Source organism: Chiloscyllium plagiosum, unplaced genomic scaffold (genome assembly GCF_037043375.1).
Source record: "Chiloscyllium plagiosum isolate Xiang-an unplaced genomic scaffold, Cpla_swu_hap1 HiC_scaffold_8, whole genome shotgun sequence".
In the NCBI taxonomy this organism is placed as follows: domain Eukaryota; kingdom Metazoa; phylum Chordata; class Chondrichthyes; order Orectolobiformes; family Hemiscylliidae; genus Chiloscyllium; species Chiloscyllium plagiosum.
Window position 1 is genome coordinate 1023208 of NW_028270146.1, and position 25939 is coordinate 1049146.

The window sequence follows — 25939 nt, forward strand, 5'->3', positions numbered from 1 at the left end:
CCATCACCTCCCCCCCCCCCCCCCCCCCCCCTCCCCCGCTCCGCTGTTGTAAATTCCTCATTGTCTCAAACTGCCACTTGTGTTGAAACTTGCTGGGACACTGCAGCAGTTTCTGCAATAATTTCTTTTTCTGTTCAAGAAAACATTTGCTACACTTTCAATATATAAACTTAACAGTAACTCAATTGCATTCCTTCTCCTCCACCACCTTCCCACCTGCTCCAACCCCTGACACGATTGAGAACACGCAAAATCGACGTTTCGGGCAAAAGCCCTTCATCAGGAATAAAGGCAAAGAGCCTGAAGCGTGGAGAGATAAGCTAGAGGAGGGTGGGGGTGGGGAGAGAGTAGCATAGAGAACAATAGGTCAGTGGGGGAGGAGATGAAGGTGATAGGTCAGGGAGGAGAGGGTGGAGTGGATAGGTGGAAAAGGAGCTAGGCAGGTCGGACAAGTCAAGGAGACAATGTTGAGCTGAAGGTTAGAAACTGGGATGAGGTGGGGGAAGGGGAAATGAGGAAGCTGTTGAAGTCCACATTGATGCCCTGGGGTTGAAGTCCTCTGCCCTCAGACCCAACCCCTCCAACCGCAACAAGGACAGAACGCCCCTGGTGCTCACCTTCCACCCTATCAACCTTCGCATAAACCAAATCATCCGCCGACATTTCCACCACCTCCAAACAGACCCCACCACCAGGGATATATTTCCCTCCCCACCCCTCTCCACCTTCCACAAAGTCCCTCCGTGACTACCTGGTCAGGTCCACGCCCCCCCCCTACGACCCACCCTCCCATCCTGGCACTTTCCCCTGCCACCGCAGGAACTGTAAAACCTGTGCCCACACCACCTCCCTCACCTCCATCCAAGGCCCTAAAGGAGCCTTCCACATCCATCAAAGTTTTACCTGCACATCCACTAATATCATTTATTGTATCCGTTGCTCCCGATGCGGTCTCCTCTACATTGGGGAGACTGGGCGCCTCCTAGCAGAGCGCTTTAGGGAACATCTCCGAGACACCCGCACCAATCAACCAAACCGCCCCGTGGCCCAACATTTCAACTCCCCCTCCCACTCTGACGAGGACATGGAGGTCCTGGGCCTCCTTCACCGCCGCTCCCTCACCACCAGACGCCTGGAGGAAGAACGCCTCATCTTCTGCCTCGGAGCACTTCAACCCCAGGGCATCAATGTGGACTTCAACAGCTTCCTCATTTCCCCTTCCCCCACCTCATCCTAGTTTCTAACCTCCAGCTCAACACTGTCTCCTTGACCTGTCCGGACTTGTCCGACCTGCCTAGCTCCTTTTCCACCTATCCACTCCACCCTCTCCTCCCTGACCTATCACCTTCATCTCCTCCCCCACTCACCTATTGTACTCTATGCTACTCTCTCCCCACCCCCACCAGCTTATCTCTCCACGCTTCAGGCTCTCTGCCTTTATTCCTGATGAAGGGCTTTTGCCCGAAACGTCGATTTTGCCTGTCCTCGGATTTTGCCTGTCCTTGGATGCTGCCTGAATTGCTGTGCTCTTCCAGCACCACTGATCCAGAATCTGGTTTCCAGCACCTGCAGTCATTGTTTTTGCCTCTGCGATTGAGAACACAGGTCTAGTTTACACAGTAAGAAATGTGGGGTGAGTTTCTTGTTGTGCTTGAGTGTCTTGATTGATGCTACGTCATCGACCCTGTTCCATTTCCTTGGTCAGACTTTGCAACGGGCCATTGCTCTGACACACACAGAATTATGGAATACAGAAGATGCCTTTTGGCCCATCAAGTCTGAATTGAATCTACACTGGTCCCACTTTCCCATACTAGGCCCACAGGCTTAAATGTTACAACATTAAGTGCTCATCCAAGTATTTTTAAAACGTAATGAGGTTTTCCACCATAACTACTCTCCCAGGAAGTGCATTCCAGATTCCCAGCATCCTTAGTGTGAAAAATCCCCTCTGAGCCTCCTGCCTTTCACCTTAAAATTATGTCCCCTTGTTATTGCTCCTTCAGTTAAGGGGAAGAGCTGGTTTCTGTTCACCCTGTCCATGCCCCTCATAGTCTTAAACACCTCAATCAGGACCCCCTCAGCTTTCTTTGTTCATTTGAGCTTCTTAGCATCCTACCATTCATTGGGCTCTCCCTTGCCTTGCTATTTCTTCCAAAGTTCATTTTCAGAGTTAAATTGTTGGACAGACTGGGTAGGATGGCAGATTCCATGCCCTGAAAGATATTAGTGAACCAGACTGGCTTTTCTTGATAAAAATCAATGATGGACAATGGTTTTGTGGTCACCAACACGAGATTTTAACTCTAGACAGATGAATTGAATACAAATTTCACCATCTACTGCGATGGGATACAAATGCATATCCCCCAAACATTCACCTGGGTCTCAGACCAGAGATAGTATGACCACACCACTGCTTCCTCCCGAATGACGAGGTTCAGAACAAGAGGCACAAGGTTTCATCAGGAAAAAGAAGATTTTATTTTTGTACAGGTAGGAGGGAGAACATGTGAACAATCCACCTGTTGATGTTTTGGTTTCGGACATCATGAAGAGGGACCATTGAGGAGTCTGTACTTTCAGGGTAAGGAGAAATTGAAAAGTCCGGTTGAGATTCACTGAAAGGCAAATTAATTTCAATTAGTCTTGGACCTTTGTTGATTTAACTGGAGCTTTGGTTCCTCCTAACACTGACTTTCTCTTCAGCCTTTCCCGTGACTTTTCTCAGAGACGCAGTTTATTCCACTCCCCTAAACCCCCATTTCCTTCCCCAACCCCTCGTTACTGGGAACATCCAGCACTGCTATTCAACATCCTAATTTCTTACGAAACCATACCATAATCAATTAAATGCATTAGAATAATATCATTGGGTGTGGTTTTGTTTTGTATTGTATTTATTATGAAGGAACAACATGCTCTGAATTCTAATTTCATAATCAAACAGGACATTCCGACTGCTAATTACATTGCTAATTAGGCAAGTTAATTGAACTGAAATGGAATACAGAAGTGACGAGTTTTCAAATGAAGCAAGTAAACTTAGAGACATGGAACTCACTGGTACTTGTTTGGTCACAGGATATTTCTATAGCAACAAAGCTGTTACAGCTCAGATTGCAATCTAAGTCATTGAGTCATTTTGGGCACAGGTAAAGGTAATTTGGCTCTCATGTCCATACTGTTTGTCGGGAAGCCATACTGTCAGTTTGATTCCCCTACTCACTCCCAGCAGATTTCTCCCAACTGGCTCTCCATGTTTTTTTTTGGAATCCTTGACCATCTCTCCCCTGGGCAGTGAGTTGTTGGTCATTGCCACTCACTGTAGAAAGGGGTTCTTCTTCACATCCCCTCACCTCTCTTGCCCCAACCTTTAAACTTTGTCCCGCAGTCCACATACCATCAACAACTTGTCGACCTAAGCCTGTCATTACCTTGCACACCACAATCAGATCTCCTTCAATCCCATTGGTCTAAAGAGAACAAGCCCAGCTCTCCAGTGTTACAGCTAAAAACTGAAATAACTCCATCAATGCCAGGAACTGGTCTCCAAGTCACCCTTTATTTTCAGGCGTAGAGTATGTGACACTGACTGAGCTAGCTCAGAGCCAGCTCCGAGAGAGAGTAGAGTCCCTGTTTATATGTCAGCCAGAGCTCCCTGACTGGACCAGATTAACAGCCCCAATCAGGGATCTCATATTCTGTGTGGTCCACCCGGCTGACCTCATTACAATCACCATAAAAGCCTTCACCACTGAAATCCTCTGGTTAACCTCCCGCTTCTGAAGGATTCGCACATCTGTCCAAGATTGTCTAAAATGGAAAAAATGTTTAACTTTTTAGGAATCATTGAATTACTACCAATCCATGTTGATAAATATGGAAACATTGAGCTGAATTCCACCAAGGATTGGCTCTGTGTCCCATTCTGGGAATTTTATGAGGCGTTTCTTATCTAGTCAATGATTTATCTCCTATAATTCTCTGCTGTTTACCCTCATTAGCTTTGAATCATGCCTCCACGGTGCTGCCATCACATTGTCTTGTGCTCAGCCATGACAAAATGCTCAAAGTGCCAACACTCTCTGGCATTCTCGATACAGCTTCCAGAGTTCAGTCTCAACTGTGCACATTGAGGATACCCTCCATGTGTGCAACCATTACCGTGCTGAATGGGGCAGGCTTCAGACAGCTGAAATAACTGAAGACTAGGCATCTATGAGGCACTGTGGTTATCAACAGCAGCAGAATCTTACTCCAACACAACCTGTAACCTCATGGCATGGTCTATCTCCCAATCTGCCATTACTGTCAAGCTAAGGGATCAGAGAGAAAAGTAGATTTTATTGGGAAAACTCAGCAGGTCTGGCAGCATCCGTGAAGAGAAAGCAGAGCTAATGTTTCAGGTTCAGTGACGCTTCTTCAGAACTGATGGTAACTGTGAAAAGTTACTGATGAAGATGGGGTGGGGGAAGGGTAAACGATAAATGGAAATGGAGCCCAGCGAGAAAGAATAGCAATTTGGCAGATAAAGGATTCTGTCATGGTCTCCCTGGGAGATTGAATAGCTGTTAATGGAACCATTAATGGCTTATAATGGGTTGGTCTGTGATAGCAGCCAAAGTAATGACAAGGCCTGGTGTGTGGGGCTTGGGATGAGAGGGGAGAATGTGCTCAGGCTCTAAAGTTATTGAACTCGATATTGATTTCCAGAGGTTGCAGGGTCTCCAAGAGGAAAATGACCTGCTGTTCTCCCAGCTTGCACTGACCATTTCTGGAACACTGCAGCCAGCCTGAGGTAGAGATGTTGGCCAGGGAACAGGGTGGGGTGTTAAAGTGGCAGGCAACTGGAAGCTCAGGGTCATTTTTGCAGACAGAACGTACGTATTCTACAAAACATTCGCCCAGTCTGTGGTAGCCAAGGGACCAACCGCGGTTTAGCGAAGAGGTGTCAATCTGGTGAAGCTACAACACAGGACTATGTGCCAATTAGGACAATTACACAACTCACTGTGGGTTTTCACTTCCACTTTGGCCTGTATCTCTGGATATAAGCGCTAACCTCTGCTGTTCAATATGATCATCGGGCTCAATACTATAATCCTGTCTGCCCCTATATCCCTTGATGCCTTTACTCCCAGAGCTACAGCCATCTCCTTCTTGAAAACACATCTTCTTAATCAATTTCTTGGTCTTCCTTGCTGATTTCTAGACTGCTCCCAATCCTCAGGTCTTTTGTTTTTCTGTTAATAATTTGTCTGTGTCTTTTTTGAATTTAATTCTATCTCTAATTTAAGGATTAAAGACAAGATTCTTGGCAGTGTGGAGGAACAAAGGGATCTGGGTATGCAAGTACATCGATCCCTCAAAGTTGCCACCCAAATGGATAAGGTTGTTAGGAAAGTATATGGTGTTTTTGCTTTCATTAACAGAAGGATTGAGTTTAAGAGCGATGAGATTTTGCTGCAGCTCTACAAGTCCCTGGTGAGACCACACTTGGAATATTGTGCCCAGTTCTGGTCGCCCTACAATAGGAAAGATACAGAGGCTTTGGAGAGGGTGCAAAGAAGATTTACCAGGATGCTGCCTGGACTGGAGGGCTTGCTTTATGAAGAGAGGTTTGACTAAGCTCGGACTTTTCTCTATGGAGAGGAGGAGGAAGAGAGGAGACCTGATTGAGGTGTACAAGGTAATGAAAGGCATGAAGAGAGTCAATAGCCAGAGATTTTTCTTCAGGGCAGGATTGACTGGCATGAGGGGTCATAGTTTTAAGATATTAGATTAGATTACTTACAGTGTGGAAACAGGCCCTTCGGCCCAACAAGTCCACACCGACCCTCCAAAGAGCAACCCACCCAGACCCATTCCCCTACATTTACCCCTTCACCTAACACTACGGGCAATTTAGCATGGCTAATTCACCTAATCTGCACATCTTTGTACTGTGGGAGGAAACCGGAGCACCCAGAGGAAACCCACGCAGACACGGGGAGAATGTGCAAACTCCACACTGACATTTGCCCAATGCGTGAATTGAACCCGGGTCTCTGGCACTGTGAGGCAGCAGTGTTAACCACTGTGCCACCGTGCTGCCCCTTAGGAAGAAGGAATAAAGGAGACGTCAGAGGTAGGTTCTTTACGCAGAGAGTTGTGAGTGCATGGAATGCGTTGCCAGCTGTGGTGGTGGAAGCAGAGTCATTAGGGACATTTAGGCGACTGCTGGACATGCATGAATCGAGGGGTACAGAGGTTAAGTTATTATATTTTACATTAGGATTAACCCTTGGCACAACACTGTGGGCCGAAGGGCCTGTTCTGTGCTGTACTTTTCTATGTTCTATGGAAACAGACCCTTCAACACAACTTATCCATGCAGCCCAGTTTTCACAATTAATTGAGACCCATTTGCCTGTGTGTGGTCCATATCCCTCCATACCTATCCTGTTCATGTACCTGCGTAAATATTTGTTGAATGACAAAATTGCACTCTCTTCACCACTACCTCTGGCAGCCCGTTCCTGACACTCAACACCCTATGCATGAAACATTACCCTTCTGAATTCTTTTGTATCTTTCACCTTAAACCTATGCTCCCATTTTTAGCCTCCTCTACCATGGAGAAAAGCAGTTGCCTAGCTACCTTATCTGTCATGATTTTATAGACCTCTGTAAGGTCACCCCTGAGTCTCCTATGTTCCAGGGAAAAACGTCCTAACCTCTCCTTATAACTCAAAACTTCCAGTCCAGGTGGCATGCTAGTAATTTTTTTCTACACTTGTTCTCGTTTAATAATATCCTTTCTCTAGTAGGGCAAGCAGCACGCCAAATGTGGTGTCACCAATGTCTTGTACAGCTGCAACAAGACAACAACTCCGTCTGTCATTCCTCAGCCCACTGGCCCAGTTGATTAAGATCTCACTACATTCCCAGATAATCTTCTTCACTGCCCACTATACCACCAATCTTGGTAGCATTCACAAACTTACTAACCATACCTTCTAAATTCTCATCTATTTACATAAATAGCAAATAACAGTAAACCCAGCACCAATTTCTGTGGCACACTGCTAGTCACAAGCCTCCAGTTCAAAAAACAACACTCTGTCTTCTACCTTCAAGCCAATTTTGTATCCAATTGGCTAACTTTCCCTGGATCCCAAGGAGATGCAAGTCCAGGGTCACCTCCATCACCAAATTCAAGCCACCCGATGCCTGGCGGAAGAATGCCTCATCTTCCACCTTGGGACCCTCCAACCACACGGCATCAGCGTTGTTTCACCAGCTTCCTCACCTCCCCTTCCCCCACCTCATCCCAAATCCAACCCTCCAACTTGGCACCGCCCTCTTGAACTGTCCTACCTGTCTATCTTCCTTCCCACCTATCCACTCCAGCCTCCGCTCTGACCTATCACCATCACCCCTCACCTGCATCTACCTATTGCCTTCCCAGCTACCTTCTCCACAGCCCCAGCCCCACCCCCACCCTTCTAAATATCTCTCAGCTCCCTTCCCTCCCCCACATTCCTGAAGGCCTTATGCCTGAAACGTCAATTCTCCTGCTCCTCAAATGCTGCCCAACCTGCTATGCTTTTCCAGCGCCACACTTTTCAATTCTGACCTCCAGTATCTGCAGTTATCTCTTTCTCCCCATAAGATTTAATCTTACTCAACAACTCACCTTGTTAAAGGCCTGGCTACAGTCTATGCAGACAATGTCTACTGCACTGCCTTCATCTACCTTCCTGGTCAACCTTACAAAAAAACCAGACATGGATTTCCCACACACAAGCCATGTTGATTATCCCTGGGGAGACTGGACGCCTCCTAGCAGAGCGCTTTAGGGAACATCTCCGGGACACCCGCACCAATCAACCACACCACCCTGTGGCCCAACATTTCAACTCCCCTTCCCACTCTGCCGAGGACATGGAGGTCCTGGGCCTCCTTCACCGCCGCTCCTTCACCACCAGATGCCTGGAGGAAGAACGCCTCATCTTCCGCCTCGGAACACTTCAACCCCAGGGCATTAATGTGGACTTCCTCATTTCCCCTTCCTCCACCTCACCCTAGTTCTAAACTTCCAGCTCAGCACTGCCCCCATGACTTGTCTGGACTTGTCCTACTTGCCTATCTCCTTTTCCACCTATCCACTCCACCCGCTCCTCCCTGACCTATCACCTTCATCTCCTCCCCCACTCACCTATTATACTCTATGCTACTTTCTCCCCACCCCCACCCTCCTCTAGCTTATCACTCCACGCTCCAGGCTCACTGCCTTTATTCCTGATGAAGGGCTTTTGCTGCTCCTTGGATGCTGCCTGAACTGCTGTGCTCTTCCAGCACCACTAATCCCAAATGAATCCTTGTCTCTCCAAATGCCTGTAGATTCAGTCTATCAGAATCCCCTCTACCAACATACTCAAGTACTCTCGGCTTACCGGTCTGTAGTTCCCAGGCATTTCCCTGCAGCCTTTCTGAATTAATGACACAACATTAGCCACCCTCTAACCTTTAGGCACTTCACCTGTGCTGTCGATGATACAAATATCTCCACAAAGGCCTTGCAGTTTCGTAGCTTTTCACTAAATCAGGGGATACATTTCATCAGGTACTGGGGTTTTATCTACCTTGATGCATTTTAAGTCTTCCATTACCTCCTCTTCTGTAATGTGAGTTGGAGGGGCCAATGTTTACCTGGGGTGGTCAAAGTTAAAATCACACAACACCAGGTTAAAGTCCAACTGGTTTATCTGGAGGCACTAGCTTTCAGAGAGCTGTTGGTTGTGCCACGTGATAAAGGAGCAGCGCTTCCAAATAAACCTGTTGGACTATAACCGAGTGTTGTGTGATTTTTAATTCTGTAATGGGGACACTCTTCAAAACATCATGATTTATTTCCCCAAGTTCCCAAGCATCCAGGCCTCTCTTGATGGTAAATACTGAAAAGAAATATTCATTTAGGATCTCACTCACCTCTTGTGGTTCTGCACGTATATGACCTTGTTGATCTTTAAGAGGCCCTATTCTCAGTTATTCTTTAGACGCTCATGTACTTTTTAAATCCCTTCGGATTCTCCTTTACCTTATCTGCCAAAGATAACTTCTTCCCTTTTAATATAGAAACAAAGAAACATAGAAAATCAGTGATAGAATAGGCCATTCGGCCCTTCGAACCTGCACCACCATTCAATATGATCGTGGCTGGACATGCAATCTCAGTATCCCATCCCCAATTTCTCTCTGTACCCCTGATCCCTTTAGCTGCAAGGGTCACATCCAGTTCCATCTTGAATATATCTAATGAACTGGACCCGACAGCTTCCTGCGGGAGAGAATTTCACAAGTTCGCAACTTTCTGGGTGAAGAAATTCTTCCTTATCTCAGTCCTGAATAACTTACCCATTATTTTTAGACTGTAATCCCTAGTTCTGAATTTCCCCAAACTTTTTCCCACATCTAGTCTATCCAGTCCCATCAGGATTTTATATGTTTTTATGAGAACCCCACTCATTCTTCTTAATTCCAGTGAATATAAGCCCAGTTGATCTAGTCTTCCCTCAGATGCCAGTCCTGCCATCCCAGGAGTCAGTCTGGACTCCCTCAATGTTAAGAATATCCTTCCTCAGACTAGGAGACCAAAGGTGCATATAATATTAATGTAGTGACCTCACCAAGGCCCTGTATAACTGCAGCAAGACAACTTTGCACCAATACTCCAATCCTCTCGCTATAAAAATCAGCATGTCATCAACTTTCCTCACTGCCTGCTGCACCTGCATGCCAACCTTCAGTGACTGCTCCACCATGACACCCAGGTCTGATTGCACCTCACCTTTTCCTAAACTGCCATCATTCAGATAATAATCTGCCTGCCTGTTTTTGCCACCAAAGTAGGCCTATATGAATGTCAGAGTTGAAAAATGTGGTGCTGGAAAAACACAGCAGGCCAGGCAGCATCCGAGGAGCAGGAAAATCGACGTTTCGGACAAAAGCCCTTCATCGGGAATGAGGCAGGGAGCCTCTGGGGTGGAGAGATAAATGGGAGAGGGGGTGGGGCTGGGAAGAAGGTAGCTAAGAGTACAACAGGTGCTTGGAGGTGAGGGTAAAGGTGATAGGTCAGAGAGGTGGGTGGAGTGGATAGGTAGGAAAGAAGATTGGCAGGTAGCACAGGTCATGAGGATGGTGCTGAGCTGGAAGGTTCGAACTGGGATAAAGTGGGTGGAGGGGAAATAAGGAAACTGGTGATGTCCCACATCGATGCCCTGGGGTTGAAGTGTTCTGAGGTGGAAGATGAGGCTTTCTTCCTCCAGGCGTCGGGTAGTGAGGGAGTGGCAATGGAGGAGGCCCAGGACCTGCATGTCCTCAGCAGAGTAGGAGGGGGAATTCAAAAGTTCAGCCATGGGCGGTGAGGTTGATTGGTGCGGGTGTCCCGGAGATGTTCCCTAAAGTGCTCTGTGGGAAGTGTCCAGCCTCCCCAATGTAGAGGAGACCGCATCGGGAGCAATGGATACAATAAATGACGTGTGAAGTGCAGGTGAAACTTTGATGGATGTGGAAGGCTCCTGTGGGGCCTTGGATGGAGGTGAGGGTGCAGGTTTTGCAATTCCTGCGGTGGCAGGGGAAGGTGACTTGGTAGGGGGTGTGGACCTGACCAGGTAGTCATGGAGAGAATGGTCTTTGCAGACTACCTGGTCAGGTCCACGTCCCCTAACAAGCCACCTGGTGGGAACGGGAACAGAGACTGCACGATCATGATCATATTGAATGGTGACACAGGCTCAAGGGGTGAATGGCCAACTCCGGCACCTATTTTATTTATGTTTCCTGTGTTACAATACTAGCAAAGTGATGTCCCCCTTTTTATTTCTCAGTCTTACCCATGTGGACTCAGTGGACGAACACTCAAGAAAGCCCCCTCACTTGTACTGCCGTGTTCTCCCTATTCAAAAACAGAATTCCCTCTCCTCTCTTGCCTTCCCTTTTATCCTTCCTATAGCCTCTGTAACCTGGAACATTGAGCTGGATTTGCATTTTACTCAGCAAGTTAACTCCTAACTGATTAAAGGACTCAACAAGGACAGCTAATTTTAAAGTATTTCTAAGCAAAATATTAACTATAGTATCTTATACCTCTCCATCATACAGCACCTGATGAAGGAGCTGAGCTGCGACATCTTGCAATTTCAAATAAACATGTTGGACTATAACCTGATGTTGTTTGATTTCTGTCTTCATACACCCAGTCCAACAGCAGCACTGCCATAATATGCAGAATTCAGGGCACTTTTCCCAGACAGATTCATAGCGATATTGAGTGCAGGACGCTGTTTCCAGGCTGTGTCACAGCGATGGTGACTGCAGGACACTGCGATAATATAGTCAGGGGAATAGATACTGTTCTCTGTGGTCAGGGATCAACAGTCCTGAAGGACTCCAGTTGCCATGTCCCATGTAGGTAACACGGAGCTTCCTGATGAACGCTTATGCCCGGGAACGTTGATTTTCCTGCTCCTCGGATGCTGCCTGACCTGCTGTGCTTTTCCAGCACCACACTCTTGACTCTCATCTCCAGCATGTGCAGTCCTCATTTTCTCCAAGTATGTAACGACAAGGTAAGCTGAATGAGCGAAATGGATCTACTGAATGGGACATTGCAACGTGGGGCTAAATTAAAAAGCAGAATCAAAAAGCTAATAATCTGTGGATTACTAACTGAGCCACTAACTATTTGACACAGGATTAACAAGATTAAAGATTGGTGTAGGAGACATGGGGTCCAATTCATGGGATATTGGCCCCAGTACTAGGGAAGGAGAAAGCTCTTCCAAAGGGATGAACTCCATCTGAATCGCACTGGGCCCAGAATCCCGGCTAATTGCACAACTAAGGCTGTAGCCAGGCTTTAGACAGAACAGTGGGGGCTTCAGGTCATTTGCATGAAAAATCAGAAAATCTAGAGTAGAATAGAAAGTCTTTATTGTCACGTGCCCTCGAATGAGTGTAGCAAGAAGTTTGTCATGTCGCTGCTTTGGCGCTACCTTAGGTACAGGTTTGTTACAGAATTGAAAAATTGAAAGAAATCTAGCATAGGAATACAAAGTTTTAAAAAGTACTCTAATTTCTCAAAGTCTATCTTCAAAAAGTACTCAAGTCATAGTCTTTTTCACTGAGTTGGTGCCAGCTGAGCTTCAGGACACAAGGCCTCGCTGCCTCCATGTGCTGGCTTCCAGCCTGGGATTTGCTTCAGCATTCGCCTCTGGGTCTCATCTCCCTGGGTACAGACTGCGGCCCACTCCAAGCTCCAACCCACGACTCTTGCCCAATGCTGGGCTGGATTCGAACTCACCTTCATTCCCTACATTTAAGCAGTTAGAGTTGGTTGGCAGGGGCAGGGAGTGGTGAAGACCAGCAGAAAAGAGAAGAAAACATGAGAGAGAAAAAGGAAAAGGAACTGGCGAAGCAGAGGAGCTCTGACTGGAGCATGCTACTCTGCCATCATCTCGGCACTGTAGGGATTCTGAGATTCTGGAATAGATATTGTTTGGGAGCAACTCAGTGTCTCCTTAAACATCTGCCCCTGCTCGTCAGCTGTCCTAGCTTTTAGTCTTCCAACAGTCCACTTGAGTCAGATCGGTCCTCAAGATGACACAAGGATAGGTGGGGAGACGGGGTAGTGTTGAGGAAAGGGAGAGGCTGCAGAGGGTTTAGACAGGCTAGGAGTGGATAAAGAACTGGTAAATGGCATATAGAACATAGAACACAGAACAAGGCAGCACAGAACAGGCCCTTCGGCCCACGATGTTGTGCCGAACATTTGTCCTAGCTTAAGCACCCATCCATGTACCTATCCAACTGCCGCTTAAAGGTCACCAATGATTCTGACTCTGCCACTCCCACAGGCAGCGCATTCCATGCCCCCACCACTCTCTGGGTAAAGAACCCACCCCTGACATCTCCCCTATACCTTCCACCCTTCACCTTAAATTTATATCCCCTTGTAACACTCTGTTGTACCCGGGGAAAAAGTTTCTGACTGTCTACTCTATCTATTCCTCTGATCATCTTATAAACCTCTATCAAGTCACCCCTCATCCTTCGCCATTCCAATGAGAAAAGGCCAAGCACTCTCAACCTATCCTCAACCTACTCTCCATTCCAAGCAACATCCTGGTAAATCTTCTCTGCACCCTCTCCAAAGTTTCCACATCTTTCCTCAAGTGAGGCGACCAGAACTGCACACAGTACTCCAAATGTGGCCTTACCAAGGTCCTGTACAGCTGCAACATCACTTCACGACTCTTGAATTCAATCCCTCTGCTAATGAACGCTAATACACCATAGGCTTTCTTACAAGCTCTATCCACCTGAGTGGCAACTTTCAAAGATCTATGAACATAGACCCCAAGATCCCTCTGCTCCTCCACCTTACTAAGAACCCTACCGTTAACCCTGTATTCCGCATTCTTATTTGTCCTTCCAAAATGGACAACCTCACACTTGACAGGGTTGAACTCCATCTGCCACTCCTCAGCCCAGCTCTGCATCATATCTAAGTCCCTTTGCAGCCGACAACAGCCCTCCTCACTATCCACAACTTCACCAATCTTCGTATCGTCTGCAAATTTACTGACCCACCCTTCGACTCCCTCTTCCAAGTCATTAATAAAAATTACAAACAGCCACCACTCTCTGACTTCGATCGGTTAGCCAGTTTTCTATCCAACTGGCCAGATTTCCCTCTATCCCATGCCTCCTGACTTTCCGCATAAGCCTACCATGGGGAACCTTATCAAATGCCTTACTAAAATTCATGTACACTACATCCACTGCTCTACCCTCATCCACATGCTTGGTCACCTCTTCAAAGAATTCATAAGACTTGTAAGGCAAGACCTACCTTTCACAAACCCCCCACATCTCTGCTGCTATTGGGGGGCCTATAGTAAACACCCAACAAGGTGACTGCACCTTTCCTATTTCTGACTTCAGCCCATACTACCTCCAAAGGCAGATCCCCCTCGAACTGCCTTTCTGCAGTCGTTATACCATTTCTAATTAGCAACGCCATCCCCCCCTCCTTTTTTACCACCCTCCCTAATCTTACTGAAATATCTGTAACCAGCAACCTCCAACAACCATTCCTGTCCCTCTTCTATCCACTTTTCTGTGATGGCCACAACATCGTAGTCCCAGGTACTGATCCACGCCTTAAGTTCACCCACCTTATTTCTGATACTCCTTGCATTGAAGTATACACACTTGAGCCCATCTCTGTGTCTGCAAGTACTCCCCGTCAGTGCTACCTTCTCCACAGCCTTCCTACATTCTTGGACATCCTGACAAACAGCTAGCCTACTTGCTGGACTACAAGTCCGGATCCCATCCCCCTGCCAAATTAGTTTAACCCCCCCCGAAGAGTGCTAGCAAACCTACCTCCCAGGATATTGGTGCCCTTCTGGTTCAGGTGCAACCCATCCTGCTTGTACAGGTCCCACCTTCCACATAATGCAGTCCAATTGTCTAATTGTCCAATATAATTCAGGAAAATGTGAGGTTATGCATTTTGGTGGAAATAATAGAGATGTAGACTATTTCCTAACTAGAGAAAGGCTATGGAAATCCGAAGCACAAAGGGGTTTGGGAGTCTTAGTTCAAGACTCTCTTCAGGCTAATATGCAGATTCTGTTGGCAGTCAGGAACGCAAATGCAATGTTTGTATTCATTTTGGGAGGGCTACAAGAACAGGAATATCCTGATGAGCCCCAATTCTCCTCCATATCTTACAGGTCATTGATGAAGCAGCTGACGGTGCAGAACCTTCTCAAGGGGGGGGGGGGGGAGAGTGAGTAACCATAAGTCATTGTACATGGCGGCACAAGTGATATAAGTAAAAATAGGGATGAGGTCCTGTGCAGTGATTATAGAGAGCTAGGAAAAAACTTAAAAACCAGGACCTCAATGGTGGTAATCTTCGGATTACTTTCTGTGCCACGTGTTAGCGAGGATAAGAACAGGAGGATATAGCAGATGAATGTCTGGCTAAAGAATTAGCGCAGGGGAAAGGAATTCAGATTCTGAGATCATTGGGATCCTTTCTAAGGCAGAGATGACCTGTTCAAGAGGGACAAGTTGCACCTAAATTGTAGGGGGACCAATATCCTGCCGGGCACATTTGCTAGTGCTGCCAGGGAAGGTATAAAATAAGATTGGCAAGGGGGTGGGGGTTGGGATCCTCAACAGCAGGGAAGCCAGTGTGAGACTGGAAGGAGATACAGTAATAAGAAATGGTAAAGTGAAGACACAGGCCAGGCTGGAACAGGACAGGGAGTGTGGAATGCCTGTTGGATTTTATTGCATGTTATTTCAATGCAAGAGAGCTGACAGGTAAGGCTGATGAACTCAGGAACATGGATAGGTATGTGGGACTGGGATATTATGGCCATTACAGAAACATGGCTAAGGGACTGGCAGCTTAATGTGCCAGAGTACAGGTGCTTTAAATGGGACAGATGTGGTGGAAAGGGGTGGGTGGATTGCAATGTTGATTAAGGTGGGAATCACAGCAGTAAGAGATCAAACAAATGAAGGATCATCCAGTGAGGCTTTGCTAAGAAATAAGAAGGGGATGGTGACGTTATTGGCGTTGTACTCTCGGTCCCCAAACAGTCAACAGGAATTAGAAGAACAAATTTGCAAGGTGACTGGGGAGACTTGCAGGAGCAATAGGGTTGTCACATTAGAGGATTTCAATTCTCCTAACATAGATTGGGACTGCCAGAGCATTAAGGCTTAGATGTGGTGGAATTTGTTAAGTGCGTTCAGGAATGTTTCCTCAAGCAGTATATAGAGGGTCCTACTTGGGATGGGGCAAAACTCAACCTATTCTTGGGAAATAGGGCAGGACAGGTGACTGAGGTGACAGTGGGGGAGCACTTTGGGACCAGTGACCATAGTTCTATTAATTTTAAAACAGTTATGGAGGGGGACAAAACTGGTCCACAGGTTCAAGTTCTCATTTGGGGCAAGGTGAAGTTGATAGAATTAAACAGGAGCTTGCTGGTGTTGATTGGAGTAGTTTGTCTGCAGGTAAAGAAACCTCTGGCAAGTGGGAGGACTTTAAAAGTGAGATAGCTAGAGTTCAAGGTCTATCTGTTCCTGTGAGGGTGAAGGGAACCCTGAATGATGAGATATTGAGGCTTTGACCAAAAAAAAGGAGGGGGGGAGGGGGCAAGACTCAGGTACAGGCAGCTGGGATCAAGGGAATCCCTGGAGATACACTAGGCATATAGGAGTTTACTGAAGAAGGAAATCAAGAGGGTGAAAAGGGGGCATGAGGGAACTTTGGCTGGGAGGGTTAGGGTGAATCCAAAGAGCTTCTTTAAGTATATTAAAGGAAATAGAATAATGAGAGAATGAATGGGACCCCTCAAGGACCAAAATGGACAAGCATGTGTGGAACCGCAGGAAATGGGCAAGGTCCTGAATGAATATTTCTCCTCTGTGTTTACTGTGGAGAATGACATGAAAGACTTGGGAACTTGGCAAAGTTAGTGATAATATCTTGGGAACAGTTCATACCACAGTAGAGGTGGTGTTGGACATGCTAAAATGAGTGAAGGTAGATAAATCTCCTGGTCCTGCCCAGATATATCCAAGAACCCTGCAAGAGGCTAGAGAAGAGATTGTAGGGGCCCTGGATGATATTTTTGCATCATCATTAGCCATGGGTGAGGTTCTGGAAAATTGGAGGGTAGCAAATGTAGTGCCCTTATTCAGGAAGGGCTGCAAAGAAAAACCTGGGAACAATAAATCAGTGAACTTAACATCTGTGGTGGGTAAGTTCCTTGAGAATATTTGGAGGGATAAGATACACAAGCATTTGGAAAGACAGGGTTTAATTAGGAGTAATCAGCAAGGCTTTGTGTGTGGGAGATCATACTCAAGTGTGTGGTGCTGAAAAAACACAACAGGTCAGGCCGTTTCTGAGGAGCAGGAGAATCAACATTTCAGGCATAAGCCCTTCATCAGGAGTGTTTGGAATGGATTAGGAATCAAACCTCATACACACTGGATAAACGATTAACAATGAGAAGAGGGATGGTCAATATAAGACTGAAGGTATTGTGTTTGAATGTGCACAGTATCTGAAATAAGATAGATGGGCTTGTGGTACAGATTGAAATTGGCAGATATGATATGGTGGGCATCACGGACACATGGCAGCAAAGGGATCAGGACTGGGAGCTGAATATCCAAGGGTATACATCCTATCAAAAAGACAGGCAGGTGGGCAGAGGAGGTGGGGATGCCTTGTTAGTTAAAAGTGAAATTAAATCAAAAACAATAAACAAAGTAAGGTTAGATTATGTAGAATCTGTGTGGGTAGAGTTGAACACCTGCAAAGAGAAAGCATATAACATGGTGAAGGGCAGTGGTGATGCCGACAAAAACCAACTGAGGACAAAGAAAGAAATAAGGAGGGGGAAGATTAAATATGCAAGTAAGCTAGCCAGTAATATTAGCAAAGATTGCTAAAGGTTGTTGACTTGCTCATTGAGCTGGTAAGTTTGTTGGCAGATGCCTCATCACCATGCTAGGTAACATCATCAGTGAGCCTCTGGTGAAGCACTGGTGTTCTGTCCCGCTTGCTATGTGTGTGTCTGGGTCTGCTCGGGTTGGTGATGTCATTTCCAATTTTGTTGCTGGTCCTGTTTCTTCATGGTTGGTATATAGGGTCCAACTCTATGTTTGTTAATGGAGTTTTATTAGATTAGATTCCCTAAAGTGTGGAAACAGGCCCTTCGGCCCAACAAGTCCACACTGACCCTCCGAAGAGTAGCCCACCCAGACCCATTTCCCTCTGACTAATACAACTCACACTACGGGCAATTTAGCATGGCCAATTCATCTAACCTGCACATCTTTGGATACAAGGGGAGAATGTGCAAACTCCACACAGACAGTCACCCGAGGCTGGAATCGAACCTGGGACCCTGGTGCTGAGATGCGGTAGTGCTAACCACTGAGCCACTGTGCCGCCCACAAGTCCGTGTTGAGTGCCAGGCTTCCAGGAATTCCCTGTCTCTGTTTGGCTTGTTCTAGGATGGATACATTGTCCCAGTCGAACTGCTGTCCTTCACTGTCTGTGTGAAATTATACAAGTGACAGCTGGTCATGTGTCTCAGTGGCTTGTTGGTGTTCATGTACACTGCTGGCTAATTTCCTTCCTGTTTGCCCTAAACAGTGTTTTTTGGCAGTCTTTACATGGTATTTTGTATGTAACATTGGTCCTGTTGGCTGTGGGTATAGGATCCTTTATACCCGTTAGTAGTTGTAGTGTGGTAGAAGGTTTGTGGGCTACCAGGATACCCAGGGTTTGGATAGTCTGGATTTCTGATATGACCTTGATGTAGGGCAAAGTGGAAAAAGTGAGGACTGCAGATGCTTGGGACCAGAGCTTAAAAATGTGTTGCTGGAAAAGCGCAGCAGGTCAGGCAAAATCAAAGGAGAAGGAGAATCGACGTTTCGGGCATAAGCCCTTCTTCAGGAATGATGCAGGGCAGTGTGGTCAGTGTGTCTGGACGTGATGTGTCTTCCTGTTGTGGTCTGTCTTGTAGGTACTGGCAGACTACACACACACATACACACTCTCAGATACTCACAACCCCCCACCCCACACATACACACAAACCCACATGCAGTCTATCACAGACTTAGACCCCCTTACACTCTCTCTCTCAAACACACCCCAAACCTAGACAAACACATGCACACATACACATATACGTTTGTGGGGTGAATTTGTACTTGCAGAGTTACATTGTACTTTGCTCAAAATCTGCATGAATCCATGTAAGACTCTGTTAACTCATTTTTTAGATTAGAATCCGTCTGAACATTATGGCACAGACAACACCACACAGGGGGCTAATACCTTCAACACATTATCTGGGCTGACATCAATTGTTACAGTTAACCTGAGAATGTAAATTTTTAAAAAAGTTTTGTGATTTATATATGAAAGAGGTGAAACTAACATGGTCATTCTAACAGATGAGAGACTTAACAAACAATCAAGGTATATTTCAATGTATAATTTCAATTACATCACACTGTAAAGTTTAGATTCCCTACAGTGAGGAAATAGGCCCTTCGGCCCAACCAGTCCACACCAACCCTCCAAAGAGTAACCCACCCAGACTAATTGACCTAACACTATGGAGCAATTTAGCATCGACAATTCACCTGACCTGCACATCTTTGGAGGAAACCCACACAGACACAGGGAGAATGTGAGGAGGGTCTGGAGGAGGGTCTCCGAGAATGATCCCAGGAATGAAAAGTTTAACATATGAGGAACGTTTGAGGAGCCGGCACTGCAACACAATGGAGTTTAGAAGGATGAGAGGGATCTGACTGAATACTGAATGGCCTGGAAAGAATGGGCGGCAGGAAAGTGTTTCCATTGGAAGGAGAACATAGAACAATACAGCGCAGAACAGGCCCTTCGGCCATCGATGTTGCGCTGACCTGTGAACTATTCTCAGCTCATCCCCCTACACTATCCCAAAATCATCCATGTGCTTGTCTAAGGATTGTTTAAATCTCCCTAATGTGGCTGTGTTGACTACATTAGCAAGAAGGGCATCCCACGCTCTTAGCAGTCTCTGAGTAAAGAACCTGTCTCTGACATCTGTCTTAAATCTACCACCCTTCAATTTGTAGTTATTCCCCCTCGTACACGCTGGCGTCATCATCCTAGGAAAAAGACTTTCACTGTCTACCCTATCTAATCCTCTGATCATCATGTATGTCTCTATCAAATCCCCTCTTAGCCTTCTTCTTGCCAATGAGAACAGGTTCAAGTCTCTCACCCTTTCCTCATAAGACCTTCCCTCCAGACTAGGCAACATCCTGGTAAATTTCCTCTGCACCTTTTCCAATGCTTCCACATCCTTCCCAACATATGGGGACCAGAACTGTACACAATATTCCAAGTGTGGCCGCACCAGCGTTTTGTACAGTTGCAGCATGATATTGCAGCTCCAGAACTCAATCCCTCTACCAATGAAACCTAACACACCGTATGCCTTCTTAACAGCACTATCCACTTGGGAGGCACCTTTCATGGATCTATGCACATGGACTCCCCGTGTCTGTGTGGGTTTCCTTCGGGTGCTCCGGTTTCCTCCCACAGTCCAAATGATGTGCAGGTCAGGTGAATTGGCCATGCTAAATTGCCCGTAGTGTTAGGTAAGGGGTAAATGTAGGGGTATGGGTGGGTTGCGCTTCAGCGGGGCGGTGTGGACTTGTTGGGCCAAAGGGCCTGTTTCCACACTGTAAGTAATCTAATCTAATCTAATCAAGGACTCCAAGATCCCTCTGCACATCCACACTACCAAGAATCTTTCCATCGACCCAGTATTCTGCCTTCCTGTTATTCTTCCCAAAGTGCATCACCCCACATTTAGCTGCATTGAACTCCATTTGCCACCTCTCAGCCCAATTCTGCAGTTTATCCAAGTCCCCCTGCAACCTGTAACATTCTTACTCACTGTCCACTACTCCACCGACTTTAGTGTCATCTGCAAATTTACTAATCCATCGAACTATGCCTGCGTCTAAGTCATTTATAAAAGCGACAAACAGCAGTGGTCCCAAAACAGACCCTTGTGGCACACCACTAGTAACCGGACTCCAGGCTGAATATTTTCCATCAACCACCACGCGCTGCCTTCTTACAGAAAGCCAGTTTCTAATCCAAACTGCTAAATCACCCTCAGTTCCATGCCTCTGCATTTTCTCCAACAGCCTACCACGTGGAACCTTATCAAAGGCTTTACTGAAGTCCAGGTATACCACGAGACCTGCCCTACTCTCATCGACATGCTTGGTCACCTTCTCAAAAAACTCAATGAGGTTTCTGAGACATGACCTGCCCTTGATGAAACCGTGTTGACTATGTGAAATCAAATTGTTGCTTGCTAGATGATTATGAATCCTATCTCTTATAATCCTTTCCAAAACCTTTCCTACAACAGAAGTAAGGCTCATTGCCTTTCTTGAACAAGGGCACATGTGCAATCCTCCGGTCCTCTGGTACTAAACCTGCCCTCCCTGCCTGACAGGGACATACCTATCAAGGACATGCAATATCTGTTCCTTAAACCAGCTCCACATTTCCATTGTCTGCACCCCCTGCATTTTGCTACCCCATTCTATGCATCCTAATTCTTGCCTATTCGCATTATAATTGCCCTTGCCCCATCGATAACTCTTGACCTGTGGCATGTACCTATCCCTTTCCATCGTGAAACTAAACGTAACAGAATTATAGTTACTGTCTCCAAAGTGCTCACCTACAACTAAATCAAACACGTGGCCTGGTTCATTACCAAGCACCAGATCCAATGTGACCTCTCCACTTGTTGGCCCTTTGACATACTGTGTCAGGAAACCCTCCTGTACACATTGGACAAAAACAGATCCATCCGACGTATTGGAGATATAGCATTTCCAGTCAATGTTGGGGAAGATAAAGTCCTCCATAATGACCATCCTGTTCCTTTCACTCCAACCCAGAATAATTCTGCTAATCCTCTCTTCCACCTCCCTGGAACTCTGCGGAGGCCTGTAAAAAACTCCAAGCAGTGTGGCCTCTCCTCTCCTGTTTCCACCCTCAGCCCACTTTACCTCAGTAGACGAATCCTCATCAAAAGTTCTTTCAGCCACCGTTATACTATCCTTGACTAACAGGGCCACACCTCCCCCTCTTTTACCGCTTTGCCAGTTCGTAATGAAATATCTAAACCCTGGAAACTGCAACATCCATTCCTCACCCTACCTTATCCATGTCTCCGAAATGGCCACAACATCGAAGTCCCAGGTACCTATCCTTGCTGTAAGCTCATCTACCTTATTTCGGATACTTCTGGCCTTGAAGTATACACACTTCAAACCACTTCGTCGTCTGCTATCACATTCCTGTGACCCTGAAATCCTGTCCCTGTCCTTCCTACTCTCATCCTCCTGTGCACTGCAACTACACCTCCGGTTCCCATCCCCCTGCTGAGCTAGTTTAAACCCACTCGAATAGCACCAGCAAATTCCCCACCCAGGATACCCCTCTGGTTCAAGTGAAGACCGTCCTGTTTGTAGAGGTCCCACCTTCCCCAGAATGAGCCCCAATTATCCAAGAACCTGAAACCCTCCCTCCGGCACTATCCTTGCAGCCACATGTTCAGCTGATGTCTCTCCCTATTCCTTGCCTCACTATCACATGGCACGGGTAACAAACCAGAGATAACAACTCTGTTCTTGCTCTCAGCTTCCACCCTAGCTCCCTGAAATCCTGCCTTACATCCCTATCCTCTTTCTACCTATGTCGTTTGTACCTATGTGGACAATGACTTGAGGCTGGTCACCCTCTCCCTTCAGGACCCCAAAGATACGATCCGAGACATCACGGACCCAGGCACCTGGGAGGCAACACACCAACTGCTAGTCGCGTTCGTTCCCAACAAATCTTCTACCTGAGAGACGAGGGCCTGAGGGGACAGCCTTAGAGTAAAGAGAAGGCCAGACAGTGGTGAATCTGTGGAATTCATTGCCACAGAAGGCTGAGGAGGGCAAGTCACTGATTATATTTAAAACAGAAGTATATAAGTTATTGATGGCCAAAGGAATCAAAGATTACAGGGAGAAAGCTGAAAAATGTTGTAAAACCTACCAGTCTCCCATGATTGAATGGCAGAGCAGACTCGTTGGGCCAAATGGTCTAACTTCTGCTCCGATGTCTTAAGGTCGTATGGTTATCAGAAATTATCAGCTGGGGAAGTGGGCCAAGAAATGGCAAATGGAGTTTAATATAGATAAATGTGCAGTGTTGCATTTTGCAAAGTCAAATCAAGGAAGGAGTTTCATAGTGAACGGTACGGAAAAGTGAAAGGGCCTTAAAGAGTGAAGTGGAACAGAAGGCTCTTGGGGTTCAGATACCACAGTTTTCTGAAAGTGGAGTCAGGTAGACAGGGGAGTGAAGAAAGCTTTTGGCACACTAGCCTTTAATCAGTCACGGCATTGCTTATAGAAGTTGGGAAATTATGTTGCAGGACGCTGGTGAGACTGCACTTGCAGTATTGTGTTTAGTTTTGGTCACCTTGTTATAGGAAAAATGTTATTAAACTGGAAAGAGTGCAGAAGAAATTTACAAGGATGTTGCCAGGGCTCAACAGTCTTGAGTTTTTTTTTAGATTAAATTACGTACAGTGTGGAAACAGGCCTTCGGCCCAACAAGTCCACACCAACCCTCTGAAGAGCAACCCACCCAGACCCATTTCCCTATATTTACCCCTTCACCTAACACTACGGACAATTTAGCATGGCGGGAATTGAACCTGGGTCTCTGGCATTGTGAGGCAGCAGTGCTAACCACTGCGCCATCATGCCGTTAGAGAGAGAGGTTGGACAAGCTTGGACATTTTTCTTTATAGAGTGTAAGAGACTGAGGGGGAGGATCTTATAGGAGTGTATATGATCATGAGAGGCATGGATAGGGTGAATGCACTCAGTCCTTTCCCAAGGTTGGGGAATCAAGGACTAGAGGGCATCAGTTTAAGGTTAGAGGGAAAAAGAATAAATGGGAACCCAAGGGGCAACTCTCATTTTTTACCCAGAGGGTGGTACACATATGGAATGAGCTGCCAGCGGAAGTGGTTGCGACAGGTACATTAACAACATTTAAAAGGCATCTGGACAAATACATGGATGGGAAAGGATTAGAAGGATATGGGCCAAGTGCAGGGAAACGGGGTGACTGCGGATGGACATTTTGATCGGTAATGACCAGTTTTGGCCGAAGGGTCTGTCTCTGTGCCGTAGGTCTCTATGACACGACCCTGAGAAACCCCTGCAGAGATGTACTGCAGCTGGGATGACTGACCTCCAACAACCAACTACCTCTGTGACCAGTATGACTCCAATCAGCAGAAAGTTTTCCCAATTCCCATGGTCTCCGCTACTGCCCAGATTCCTTCATGCCATGCTGGGTGGGTTACCCAGCGCCAGAGGCGGGCTCCAAGGCAGTAGCTCATTGGACTGACTCCTGCTGTAAAAAAGCTTGATGAGAAGTTTTTTCTCTCCTGAAACACTGCCTACACAATGGAAACAAGCAGATAATAAGGAAGGCAAATAGAGTTTTGGCAGTTATTGCAGAAGGGATAGGATATTAAAGGAGGGATGTGTTGCTGCAACCATACATGAGTGAGACTGCATCTAAACTATTGTGTACAATCTTGGTCCCTTACTTGAGCTGAGAAGGTTCACGAGATTGATTCCAGAGATGAGGGGCTTGATTCATGAAGCAGATTGAGATTGAGCAGTTTAGGCCAATGCACTCTGGAGTTTAGAAGAATGAGAGATCTAAATCAGATATATAAGATGCTAAAGGGGACTGACAACGTATACCGAGACAGGATGTTTCCTCATGTGGGACACTCTAGATCGAGGTCTGAGGATATGGGGTAGCAGGTCTAAAACAGAGAAATGATCTGTTGCAAAGGGTTGTCAATGTGGAATTCACTATCCAGAGTGCGGTGGTTGCTGGTCTATTTGGTAAATTTAAGGAGATTACTATTAATTCATAATTAGTCTATACATTGAATGGTTATGGAGAGCAGGCAGGAAAGCGAAGATCAGCGATGTTTGCATCAAATGTCAGAGCAGACTCAAGGGGTTGAATTGCAATCATGCAATTCTTCCGTTCATTCCATCAACTCCCCCCATCCAATTCTCAACTTCAGCTCCTCTGCATTTCTGGTCAGGATCAGAATCCCCAGGCTCACTTTCAGGTTTCTCTTGGTTCAATATTCATGAGCAAAACCAACGTAGTGTACAAAATCCCATGCAAGGACTGCACAAAACACTACATAGGACAAACAGGAAGACAGCTAACGATCCGCATCCATGAACACCAACTAGCCACGAAATGACACGACCAGCTATCCTTAGTAGCCACACACGCAGATGACAAGCAACATGAGTTCGACTGTGACAACACTATTATTATAGGACAAGCCAAACAGAGAACAGCCAGGGAATTCCTAGAGGCATGGCACTCATCCACAGATTCAATCAATAAGCACATCGACCTGGACCCAATATACCGGCCACTGCAGCGGACACCTGGAACTGACAACCGGAAGCGGCAGGTACAAATCACTATAAGTACCGGCGGTAACATCATAGAAGCGCTTCACAGGAGGCTCCCAAGCACTGAGGGTGTCACCTAGACAGGGGGCGAAACATCTGCAACACAAATTCCCAGCTCGGCGAACAGAACCACAACAACGAGCACCCGAGCTACAAATCTTCTCACAAACTTTGAACTTTCAAGGAGCTGAGAATCTGCACTCCCAAGGTCTCTTTGTTCAGCGACACTCCCTAGGACCTTACCATTAAGTGTAGAAGTCCTGCTAAGATTTGTTTTCCCAAAATGCAACACCTCACATTTATCTAAATTAAACTCCATCTGCCACTCCTCAGCCCATAGGCCCATCTGATCAAGATCCTGTTGTAATCTGAGGTAACCTTCTTCACTGTCCAGTACACCTCCAATTTTGCAACTTACTAACTTTTATGCTCACATCCAAATCATTTACATAAATGATGAAAAGTAGTGGACCCAGCACTGATCCTTGTGGCACTCCACTGGTTATAGGTCTAAAAAACAACTCTCCACCACCACCCTCTGTCTTCTACTTTTGAGCCAGTTTTGTATCCAAATGGCTAGTTCTCCCTATATTCCATGAGATCTAACCTTGCTAATCAGTCTCCCATGGGGAACCTTGTCGAATGCCTTACTGAAGTCTATATAGATCACATTTACCGCTCTGCCCTCATCAATCCTCTTTGTTACTTCTTCAAAAAACTCAATCAAGTT

The 25939-nt window shown here is 46.3% G+C and overlaps 1 protein-coding gene across 2 annotated transcripts in view; it reads right to left on the reverse strand.

The window, feature by feature from the left end:
• Positions 1-2469: 2469 nt before the first annotated feature.
• Positions 2470-25939, reverse strand: part of LOC122554866 (nesprin-3-like) — a 115111-nt gene continuing 91641 nt past the window's right edge. The window contains exons 14-15 of one of the 2 annotated variants that reach the window (XR_015757808.1): positions 8977-9111; positions 2470-2621 (exon numbers count right to left, since the gene is read on the reverse strand). The gene's annotated coding sequence lies outside the window, so the exon portion shown is untranslated. Of the gene's footprint in view, positions 2622-5340; positions 5529-8976; positions 9112-25939 lie in introns of those variants that run through there. The other variant, XR_015757809.1, reaches the window with a different exon arrangement.